This window comes from Hordeum vulgare, chromosome 6H (genome assembly GCF_904849725.1).
Source record: "Hordeum vulgare subsp. vulgare chromosome 6H, MorexV3_pseudomolecules_assembly, whole genome shotgun sequence".
Classification (NCBI taxonomy): Eukaryota; Viridiplantae; Streptophyta; class Magnoliopsida; order Poales; family Poaceae; genus Hordeum; species Hordeum vulgare.
The window spans coordinates 309,661,749-309,673,271 of record NC_058523.1 but is presented as its reverse complement, the minus strand read 5'-3'; the positions used below and the strand labels follow the sequence as shown (position 1 = coordinate 309,673,271).

Below are 11,523 nucleotides of genomic sequence, written 5' to 3'. Positions count from 1 at the left end.
AACATATACTTGACATGCAGAAAAACAGTAGCAATAAAATGACACGATCACATGCTACATTCATAGTTTGGGTCTTGTCCATCACATCATTCTCCTAATGATGTGATCCTGTTATCAAGTGACAACTCTTGTCTATGGCCAGGAAACCTTGACCATCTTTGATCAACGAGCTAGTCTAACTAGAGGTTTACTAGGGACAATGTTATGTCTATGTATCCACACATGTATCTGAGTTTCCATTCAATACAATTCTCGCATGGATAATAAACGATTATCTTGAACAAGGAAATACAATAATAACTATTTTATTATTGCCTCTAGGGCATATTTCCAACAGGTTGGTGCGGGCAGCGTTGCGCGCTCCTGCAATGCCTTGCTTGGAGCATGGAGTAAACCCCACTACGGGGTTTCTGATCCGTTTATTGGTGAGACGATGGCGTTTCGAGATGGGGTGTTTTTTGCTAAACTGCACGGATTCTCACATGTGATCATGGAAACCGATTGCTTGGAGATTGTTAATCTCTGGAAAACTCGTCACTATTGCTTATCTGTGGTGGCACCAATACCGTTAGAGATTGGAGAGCTAGTTTCCTCTTTTTCTTCTTTTGATATTTAACATGTAAATCGGTCAGCCAATATACCGGCCCATCTTTGTGCAAAATTTGCTTATACACCAACGGTCACCGAAAGTTGGACTGATTCAAGACCCTCTTTCCTGCTCACAAGCTTATTTGTTGATGATGCGAGGAGCTCCTTTGTTGAGTAAAGCTCTCTGATTGGAAAAAAAACACCCTTGTTGTTCGAAACATTTATGAATACATATGTATTCCCTATGTTCGTAAATATAAGTCTTTCTAAAGATTCCATTAAAGGACTACATACGGAGGAAAATAAATGAATCTACATTCTAATGTATGTCTATATACATCCGTATGAAGTTTCCTAGTGGGAACCCTTAAGAGACTTATATTTGGAAACGGAGGGAGTAAAAAATTGAAGTGTCGGACGTGAATACTTTTATGAGTAATTTATATATTTATAAATGACAATTTTTTTTGAAAGATTGGTGAAATAAGGGAGACGGGAGACGGGAGAGACCTCCTTGTCGAGTGCCCACCGCCCCTTCGGGCCAGTTCTTTTGGATCTTCTGGCAGCTTCTGGTGGAAATAAGCTAGAAGCCTAAAAGAACTCGTTTTGAAGAAGAGGGATTACCTTATTTCCATCCCCACTTCCTTCACGATGAAAAAAAGTTGGGGGAGGGCAGCTTCCCGTAGAAGCCAGTTACTACACAAAGCGGTATATGTCCTTGCCCGTGAAGCTAGCGCAAATTACAGGTGGAATGCCACAACGCGACCTGCCACGAATCTGATTGAAGAAAAAAAACATAACGATGCAGGACAGAACAAACAAGGACGAGAGCTCGTCCCGAGCTCCCGGTAGGTTTCCGCCGCCGCCACACTTTGATCTGCCGCTGCCCTTGCCGGTCATCGCGACCGAAGGATCCACCGCCGCACGTCCTCTCCCATTGCTCCGCCGCCACATGTCCTCTCACATCCCTCCACTGCCATATGTCCTTCCCTGTTCCTCCACCACTACTTCCATGGACAGATGGTAGGCGTTCCGCCACCTCACCTCCTCCGGTGCCCCAGCACGTCGTACGGCCGAGCAGATTTCGTGATCCCGAGGCAGAGAAGGACCAGCCGTCGCCAAGGCCTTGTTCGTGTGCCACCAATGTTCCCCTTCGATCCACTGGGGCGAGGACACCGACGAGCTCCGAGGCGGCGACGCAGGTGGCCTCCGCGACGAACGGACCTCCAGCGAGCTTGCCCCCCAGCATCTTCGTCTTGGCCCCCGCTGAGCTAGCTCTGGTGTTGGCGATTTGGCGCGTGCAAGGTGTTTGCACTATTGCCTACAAGCCTTTTTTTCTTTTATGTATGTGGAATGTGAGAAAAAGGAACATTATTCTATTAATGATTGTGATATAAACATGTCATATGTATCCAAGACAATGATTGTGATATCCTATTGCTAAGTATTGGCTAAGTATTTGTGATTGAGTCCTAAATTATAGTTCAAGGGTATTCTAGACTATTCACCTGAAATATGAGGACAGGAACTAAAAAGAATTGGATGGCTTATTTTCATGGGCATTAGCTTATCTGTAACTTATTTTCAGAGCACCTTATTACTCAAAAGAACTGGCCCTTCGTCTCTGCCACATCCATCTGCGCGATCGTCGCCGCCGCCGGCACACATCCTCAGCAGGCAGCGCAGCACAACACAGCACAACATGGGCGGCTGCCGAAGCCCACGCCCCCTCTCTCTCCCCCGCCCCCGACCTATTCCCTATCCCAGCAGGCAACACAGGCAAGAATTGTCAGGCCTGAAGATGCAGTGCAGGAAGGGAACTCCTTCAGTTATCGAACGGCTCGCGTGGCTCGCATTTTACGGCTCGCGTGGCTCGCATTGTACGGCTCGCGTGGCTCGCCGTTACTATGCCTTTTCCGTTGTCGTTACTGTAGCGATTCCAGTATTGTTTCCGTTGCCGGCGTGTTGCCGTTTTCTCTCTGTTAGCTGCTGGCTTTAAAGCCGCTACCACCTGGTCTGTAATAGACATCGATGAATTATTATGCTCTATGCATTTTACCAAACACTTTACAGCAATACAACCCTAGCCGGGGTGACTTTCCCCTCCTTTTCCCCGATTTGAGATCGTGTTCTTCCTGTTCTTGGCTGTTCTTGCCGATTTCCTTAACTAGGGTGTGACAATTAGTATCATGAGCCCAGTCTTTCCTTGGAGAAGAGATAGATCGGAGCTGCTGCAGTAGTTCCCACCCTCCCTCCCTTTTCTCTGGTGGCGATGGTGGCAGGGTAGTTGGCGCGGCGGCGGTAGAAAATTCGACGGCAGCTCGTTGTCCGCGACTAGTTGGGGGAGCACCTCGCTCTTCGAGTAAAATCCCAGGTCAAGCGGCGGGTGGTGCTTTATCGGCGGCGATCTCGCAAGCGGCGGCGACACTTCAGGTCAGATCGGGTTACCGGTACAGCCGGCAGTAAAATTCCCCTCTGCAAATCTCGACACCACAATGGGGCGCTCTAAGTCCAACTTGGAGGAGTCTGACGTCGCGGATCTGCTCGCGATGAAGGGCGATTTCTTACTGCATCGTGAGGAGACAGCAGATCTACGAGGAGAAGTAGGTGCCCTGCGCAAGGATGTCCACAGTATCAACCTGAAGCAAGACACCATGGTTACGGTCCTCGATGGAGTACAAAAGGCGGTGTCGACCCTTAGCTCACAGCTGTCTACCATGGCAGATGTGCTTAAATCCCTCCGATCCACAGAAGCATCAGGATCAGCGCAACCGGGTAAGTCTTCACCTGATCAACCACAACATGCAGTTGTAACTGGAGAGATCGCCATGTCAGAAGAAACTCGCAGACGCCTTGTCACTGAACAGGAAAAAACTAGGATGGCCGCAACTCAAATTCCAAACCACTTAGCTCCCATCCAGGTACCTAGACCTACGTTCCCACCAGGATATGGAGCCAACCAAATAGCAGAACCACACTCGGGCAATGTGACTCCTATGGCAGCCTACAAAACTGCCCGTACTCCAGGATTTCATGGTTTTCAACCACCAGCAATACGTCAAAATTGGGATGATTTTTAGAGGCAGTATGATCAGGAAATGCGCACCCAGTTTTTGAAGAGCATCACCAAAGGCCCACGCATTGATTTCCCTCCCTTTGATGGTGACAACCCTGCTGGATGGATCCGACAGTGTGAGAAGTATTTCCAAATGGCTGGAGCTCCTGCTGAATTCAAAGTTAACCTGGCACAGTTATATGTAACAGGAAGAGCTGATGTGTGGCTGAGACGCTCTAGCATTCTAAAAAAGCAATTAACATGGGCACAGTTCTGTGATGAAGTCTTGCGTAGATTTTCTTCAGCTAGTTCATATGAGCTCACTCACAGATTTAACACCCTCAAACAGGGAATCCTCTCTGTGTCAGAATACACTGATCAGTTTGAAGAGCTAATGGCTGAGGTGCAAACGGATAATCCTATAATGGATGAAAGCTGGTTTGTAAGGTGCTATGTGAATGGCTTACGTTCTCAGATCAAATTTCAGGTGAGAGCCCTTAGACCCTCTGGTTTGACAGAAGCATATTGGCTGGCAGTGGACTTGGAAAAAGGAGCAGCTGAGAAGAAAGCCTCCACTAGCTATTCTAGCAATGCTAAATTTACTTCAGGTTACCAGAAGTCCACTACTACTGCATATGAGAAACCAACTGAATACAAACCTGCTCCAGCAAACCAAAGAGCTAGAGAACCTGGTAAATGCTGGAGGTGTGGTGATGCATGGTTTCATGGTCACAAATGTAAGCTGGCTCCTGTTTTGAATGTCCTCACTGGGGAAGACCCCAATGAACAAGCAAAAGAGCAGGAGGAAATGGAAGAACAAGAGGAGGCAGAACAACCACCTCAAGAGGAACTGTGTATGACACTTTCTTCCCAAGCCATGAAATCTGATAATGCTAATACCATTTCCATTCTAGTTCAGATTGGGGGGAAACAAGGAATTGCCTTAGTTGACTCTAGAAGTAACTCTACTTTCATCAGCCTCAAATTTGACATGTCTACCAACTCCACTATATTAAAGGACACTTCAAGAGCAGTCACTGTTGCAGGAGGAGGCACACTTTGGTTAGGTTCTTATGTCCCACCCACCATTTTTACTGCAGGCAACACCAAGTTCACACACCAGTTCAGAGTTCTAGACCTACCTGGACATGATATAGTACTTGGTAGTGATTGGATGGAGCAACATAGTCCTGTGGCTTTTCACTACAACCCAAGACAGATATCAGTTATGATAGATCAGCAGATCCCAGTGACAATCAAAGCATGTAATATTCTAGCTGATGCCACTTACATAGAAGCACCTGAAGTGGACAAACTGCTAGCTATGGGGGCACCTGGGTATGTCCTGCATCTTATTAGAGATGCTGCAGTAAAACAACCAACCCCACAGGAAGTTCCACCAGCTGTTCAAGAGGTTCTCCAACAATTTCCTGCAGTCTTCCAAGAACCAAAAGGGCTACCTCCAAAAAGAGCACATGACCATAAGATTCCTCTCAAATAACAAGCAACACCCCCTAATTCCAGGCCCTACAGAGTACCACATATGCAAAGAAATGAACTGGAAAGGCAAATTGATGCTATGCTCAGGGATAAGATCATTAGAGCTGGTGAAAGTCCATATTCTTCCCTTGCTATTTTGGTAATGAAGAAGGATGGTACTTGGAGAATGTGCATTGATTACAGAAAACTAAATGCTGCAACTATCAAGAATAAATTTCCAATACCTGTGATTGAGGATTTGCTGGATGAACTACAGGGAGCTACCTATTTCACTAAGTTGGACCTGAGATCTGGTTACCATCAAGTGAGGATGGATGAACAAGACATCCCTAAAACTGCATTCAGAACATATTTTGGACACTATGAATTTCTGGTTATGCCTTTTGGGCTAGCTAATGCACCTGGGACTTTCCAAGCTCTCATGAACAACATTTTTGGCCCTTACCTGAGGAAGTTTGTGTTGGTCTTCTTTGATGACATTCTCATTTATAGCAAAAATCTCTCTGAGCATTTGGAGCACATACAGATTGTTCTTCAGATTTTAAAGGAGCACCAACTCTTTGTCAATCTCTCCAAGTGTGTGTTTGCTTCTACACAGGTGGAGTACCTGGGCCACATCATCACTGGGGAGGGAGTGTCCACTGATCCTGCAAAAATCACTGATGTTACTGATTGGCCCATACCTACTACCATTAAACAACTTAGGGGTTTCTTGGGCCTTTGTGGTTACTACAGGAGGTTCATCCAGAACTTTGGAACTATTGCTAGACCATTACATGACATCCTAAAGAAAGACAGTTTCTGTTGGACTGACCTTCAAACCACTGCTTTCAACACTTTGAAACAAGCTATGGTTAATGCACCAGTGTTAGCATTACCAGATTTTTCTGAACCCTTTACCTTGGAAACAGATGCCTCTGGTGTGGGACTAGGAGCAGTTATGATGCAGAAGGGTAGACCTCTAGCTTACTACAGCTCCACCCTATGTCCAAAAAATGCTGCACTTTCAACATATGAAAAAGAAGCTCCTGCTACCATTGCTGCTCTCAGGAGATGGAGACACTATTTTCTAGGGCATGATCTTATTATTAATACTGATCACCAAAGCTTGCAGTTCATGACTGACTAAAAAATCACAACCAGCATCCAGCACAAACTCATGCTCAAACTGCTTGAGTTCAACTTTACATTGCAATACAAGAAAGGCAAAGAAAATATTGTTGCTGATGCCCTTTCTAGGAGGAGTTCTCTTATGGCCATGTCTGTAGTGACACCACAATGGATCTCTGCAGTGGAGAAACCTTATGCTCAAGACAAGACTTGTCAATCATTAATAGAAAGGCTCTTGCTATCACCAACACATGCTGAGAAGCAGAACACTTTACATTCTGGAATTATCACGCACAAAGGAAAAATCTATGTGGGGAAAGACTTGGAGTTAAGAACAAGATTATTAACAGCTCTTCACTCCTCTGCTATTGGGGGCCATTCTGGAAGGAAAACAACTTACCATAGAATCAAGAAAATCTTCTACTGGCCAGGGCTCAAACAAGCACTGGACAATTTTGTAGCTACTTGTCCAGTCTGTCAGAAAAATAAAGGTGAGAACTGTCCCTATCCAGGATACTTAGATCCCCTGCAACTTCCAGATATGGTGTGGACACATTTGAGCATGGATTTCATTGAGGGACTACCAAAGTCAAATGGATATGATGTGATCTTCGTGGTAGTGGACAAACTCTCAAAATTTGCCCATTTTATTCCAATGTCTCATCCTTACACTGTCCAGACTGTAGCACAGGCATTCATTGATAATGTCATCAAACTCCATGGCCCTCCACTAGCCATTGTTTCTGACAGAGATCGTATCTTCACTAGTCAGCTCTGGCAGGACATTTTCAAAGGCATAAGAATACAGTTGCGCTACAACTCTGCTTATCACCCTGAATCAGATGGTCAAACAGAACGAGTCAACCAGTGCTTGGAGAATTACCTTCGATGTCTTAGCCCCCTGCAACCCAAACGATGGGCTAAACATTTGGCTATGGCAGAGTACTGGTACAATACAGCATACCACAGCTCCCTCCAGAAGACACCATTTGAAGCAGCTTATGGATATCCACCTCCCAACATTTGCAAGAATATCTTGCCTGATAACATGACTGAAGAGGCCCAAAAAAAATTCACTGATAGAGAAGCACTCCTCCAGCATCTGAAGGAAAACCTTACTGCTGCTCAAGCTCGTATGAAGAAGTACGCGGACAGAAAGCGTATAGAGAGAATCTTGGAAGTTGGAGATATGGTGTACCTCAAGATACAGCCGTATCGTCCAAATGCCTTTGGATTGCGCACCCACATCAAGCTCCAAAGCAAATTCTATGGTCCTTTTCGCATCATCGCCAAAGTAGGGCAAGTGGCGTACAAACTGCTCCTCCCCGAGAGCACCAGCATCCACCCTGTCTTCCATGTTAGTCAGTTGAAGAAGCACGTGGGTCCTAAAGCTATACCCTGTTCGGATCTTCCTTTGGTACGGCCGGATGGGATGATCCTCACTGAGCCAGTCCTGGTGTTGGAGACACGACAGATTCCTCGAAACAACTTGTCGGTTGTCCAATGGCTTGTGCAATGGGCTAATCTCCCTCCTGATGAAGCTTCCTGGGAAGACGCCGCGTTCATGAAGAAGGCGTTCCCTGCTTTCTTTACGGCAACCATTGATCGGTGGTTCAGCCGTTGATCTCCTCGAGGACAAGTTCGATTTCTCGAGGAGGCATTGTCAGGCCTGAAGATGCAGTGCAGGAAGGGAACTCCTTCAGTTATCGGACGGCTCGCGTGGCTCGCATCGGACGGCTCACGTGGCTCGCCGTTACTATGCCTTTTTCGTGGCCGTTACTGTAGCGATTCCAGTACTGTTTCCGTTACCGGCGTGTTGCCGTTTTCTCTCTGTTAGCTGCTGACTTTAAAGCCACTACCACCTGGTCTGTAATAGACATCGATGAATTATTATGCTCTATGCATTTTACCAAACACTTTACAGCAATACAACCCTAGCCGGGGCGACTTTCCCCTCCTTTTCCCCGATTTGAGATCGTGTTCTTCCTGTTCTTGGCTGTTCTTGCCGATTTCCTTAGCTAGGGTGTGACAAGAATCCCCTCCCCCCAAATCCCCAGCAAATCTCATCCCAACCCTAACACCACCGCCGAGAAAACCCTAGAGACAGTGCCGCCCATGGTCATCGCCGGCGGCAGGTTCGAGAAGAGCCCCACCGTCGAGAAAGCCCTGGAGTCAGCGCCGTCCGCGGTCAGCGCCGGCGGCGGGTCCAGGGAGGTCCCTACCGTCCAGTACAACATCTACCAGCCGTCATCCTCTCTCCATGGCTGGCCCGACGACCACGACACTGAGGCCGCCCTCCGCCACCTCGGCCTCCTCGATATCGCACGGCTCCAGCTCCCGGACGGCATCCCCCGGCACGACCTCGTCTCCGATCTCGTCGCCTCCTACCACCGGGAGAACTGTCGCTGCTGCGCCTACCTCTGGCGCGTCCTCGTCAGTGTCGACCGCAAGTCCTTCCTCAGCACGGCAGCCGTACAAGCCACGGCGGAGGTGCTCCCTCCACGGCGCAGGACGAGGAGCACAAGGAGGTCGTCCACGGTTACCTGCGCCGCCTTGCAGTTCATGGAAATGTGGATCCTCCCGTAGTTCCACGGCAGGGACATGTTGCCGTCGAATGTGTCGGCTGCGATGTGGGAGGTGAAGATGGAGTTAGCGCATAGCGTCGACTGGGGTGAGCTGATCTGGGACCTTGGAGCCTGGGCAGGCTGATGCACACAAGATGTGAAGCAGCAGTTTTAGCAGGGCAATCGACAAAAGTGGACCCGTAAGAGGAGCAAGCCCAGGGTACCCAGTGGATCAACAATCTCTTCCGCTAATAGTTCTCGTGACATTACACGATTAAAGAATGAGGTTAAACGTGCTCGATTGGAGAACCAACCTACAAAGGAGTTCCTTGAAGCAGAGATGTTTATCTAGGCAATAAAGGTTCTGAATGAGACACTATCTGCAGAGACAATCGTACATATCTTGCAGGACTCTCCGCCGTCTGGCTCCCCGCTGATGCGGGGTGGTGCTGTAGTGGAGGTCACTAAATAAGAGAATGGTTCTCATGCTCGAATCTGATCCTGGTGGGATCAGTAACATGATGTAGATTTGTCCTCGCCTGGTGAGCGTTGGCTTTTGGAGCTCGACATTTGGTGGTCTGTAGCGAGAGGGATTATCTGGCTCTGCTAGCTCTTGGTTGGCTAGTGTCAGAAAACTTGGATCACTGGTTCATCTTTTGTATGTTTTGCCCTCCTGGGTCAGAATACTTCATATGAAACAAAATTTATATATCATATATGTATTGGATGTTTGTACTTCTTTGGGAGCGGTCAGCATGTGGATTCTGGGGATATCCAGGTTTGATCCTTATCTTTGTTTCTCTTACTTATTAATTCCTCCAGTATGGCATGTCATTTCCGATGATGCTTATGTCTTGAACACCTTGTGATTATTCTGAACTATGAAGTATCTGTGCTATTTTAGTTTTTCTACTTATCGTCCTGCTGTCCAAATTTACTTTTGTGTTCATAATGAAGAATCAAGGATGACAGTGTTTATGTTGTGAGATTCAATCTTGGCATTCTGTTGTTGAAGTAGTTAGTTTGGATCTTTTCTTCCATATGTTTATTGTGTAGAGAATGTCGTTGCTGAGAAGTAATACGGTGGTACAATATTCAGTATTGTTCGTACTAGCTTACAAATGGGGGCAAGCGACATAATAAAGCATACAAATATGATAACAGTAACATTTACCATAAATATAGCAATAATATTACCAATCTAAATGACCATGTATTTATGATATAATGATTGTCTAAAGATAACTTTTACTAAATGTCTTTTAGAAAGATGCGTACTCCTGCTATGACTGGCTACAAGCTAGCATTACAAGTGTTCTCCTGCCATATATTAATGTATACGAAAAGCCATTCATCATCATCCATCTTGCAGGTATACTAGATAACAATCAAGAACGGCACTCCCATCTCCTGACCTGGTCTGCGTGCTTCATCGTCGTTCTTGCCGTTGCTTCAACGCCAACTATGACTAGTAGGTCTTTGGGGGTAGTATCTTCGCACTGCAAGGATGAGCCCAAGAGCCTCATGGGTCTTGAATGCTGCCAGCAACTTAAATGTGTCATTGAAGCAACATGTTCTCCACTGCTTCACATGCTCTCCATTTTCATATTTATGAAGATGCAATGTGTCACTCAGAACGTGATCCTGGTGGGACATATAACAAGACAGGATGTAGATTTGTTCTCTGATTAGCGTTTGGCTTTTGGAGCTCGGCCTTTGGAGGTCTGTAGCTCTTGGTTGGTGGGACTATTGGAAAACTTGTATGCTTAGTTCATCTTTTGAATGCTTTTGCCGACAGAGTACATCTATGAGAAAAAAAATATTTATATGTTGGATGTTCTGTAGGTTTTTGGGAGTAGTCAGCATGTGGGTGCTCGCGGGCCTAATCCTTATCATCTACAAGTGGTTGGTTTGGATATTTTTTTTGTGTAAGTTCATAATGGGTAGAGCATGATTGCTGAGAAGAGGTCATCTGGTGGTATAGTGTTTTCAGTTGCATTTTTGAAGTTTGTATCATCGTGCAATTGGTAATATTTCAGTACTCACTCTGTCCCAAATAAATGTCTTGATTTTAGTACAACTTTGCTACTGTACAAATCTTATTTCATACTCTCTCCATTCCAGAATATAAGGTGTATTGATTTCCTTGCAAGTCAACCATTTGGATGTTTGACCAAAATTATAGAATAAAATAACAACATTTGCAATACCCAATAGATAGAATATGAAACTATTTTTCATGATGGATCTAGTGATATAAATTTTGTATTGTGGATATTGATATGTTTTTCTAAAAAATGATCAAACTTGCACTCGTTAACTTTTGAAAAAACATATACACTTTATACAAAGAAACAGAGGGAGTATCTAATTGTTAGCAGGAGGTTTTATGTGAAATGTGCATTGGGCCTCGTTTGGTTAAAAGGGATTGGAAAGGTTTTAGAGGAAAATCCCCGGGGGGTCCAGAAACCCCACAGATCCTCGAGCGCCCATTTGATAGGAGGGGTTTGCTTAGCCCAATCCCCCCGTTCTCCTTCAATCCCTTCCTATCCATGTGTTTCAAAACCCTCCTCGAAAGACTAGTGTAAGCAAAACCCTGGAGATTATGAGAGGATTGGGTGAAACAAAGGGATTCACCCAATCCTTTAAAATCCCTCCCTCTTAAAACCTCCCCAATCCCCCTTAACCAAACGAGGCCTTAAGTGG

General features: G+C 45.9%; 1 pseudogene; it reads left to right on the top strand.

The window, feature by feature from the left end:
* Nucleotides 1-1,568: 1,568 nt before the first annotated feature.
* Nucleotides 1,569-10,867, top strand: LOC123405438 (annotated as a pseudogene).
* Nucleotides 10,868-11,523: the final 656 nt, after the last annotated feature.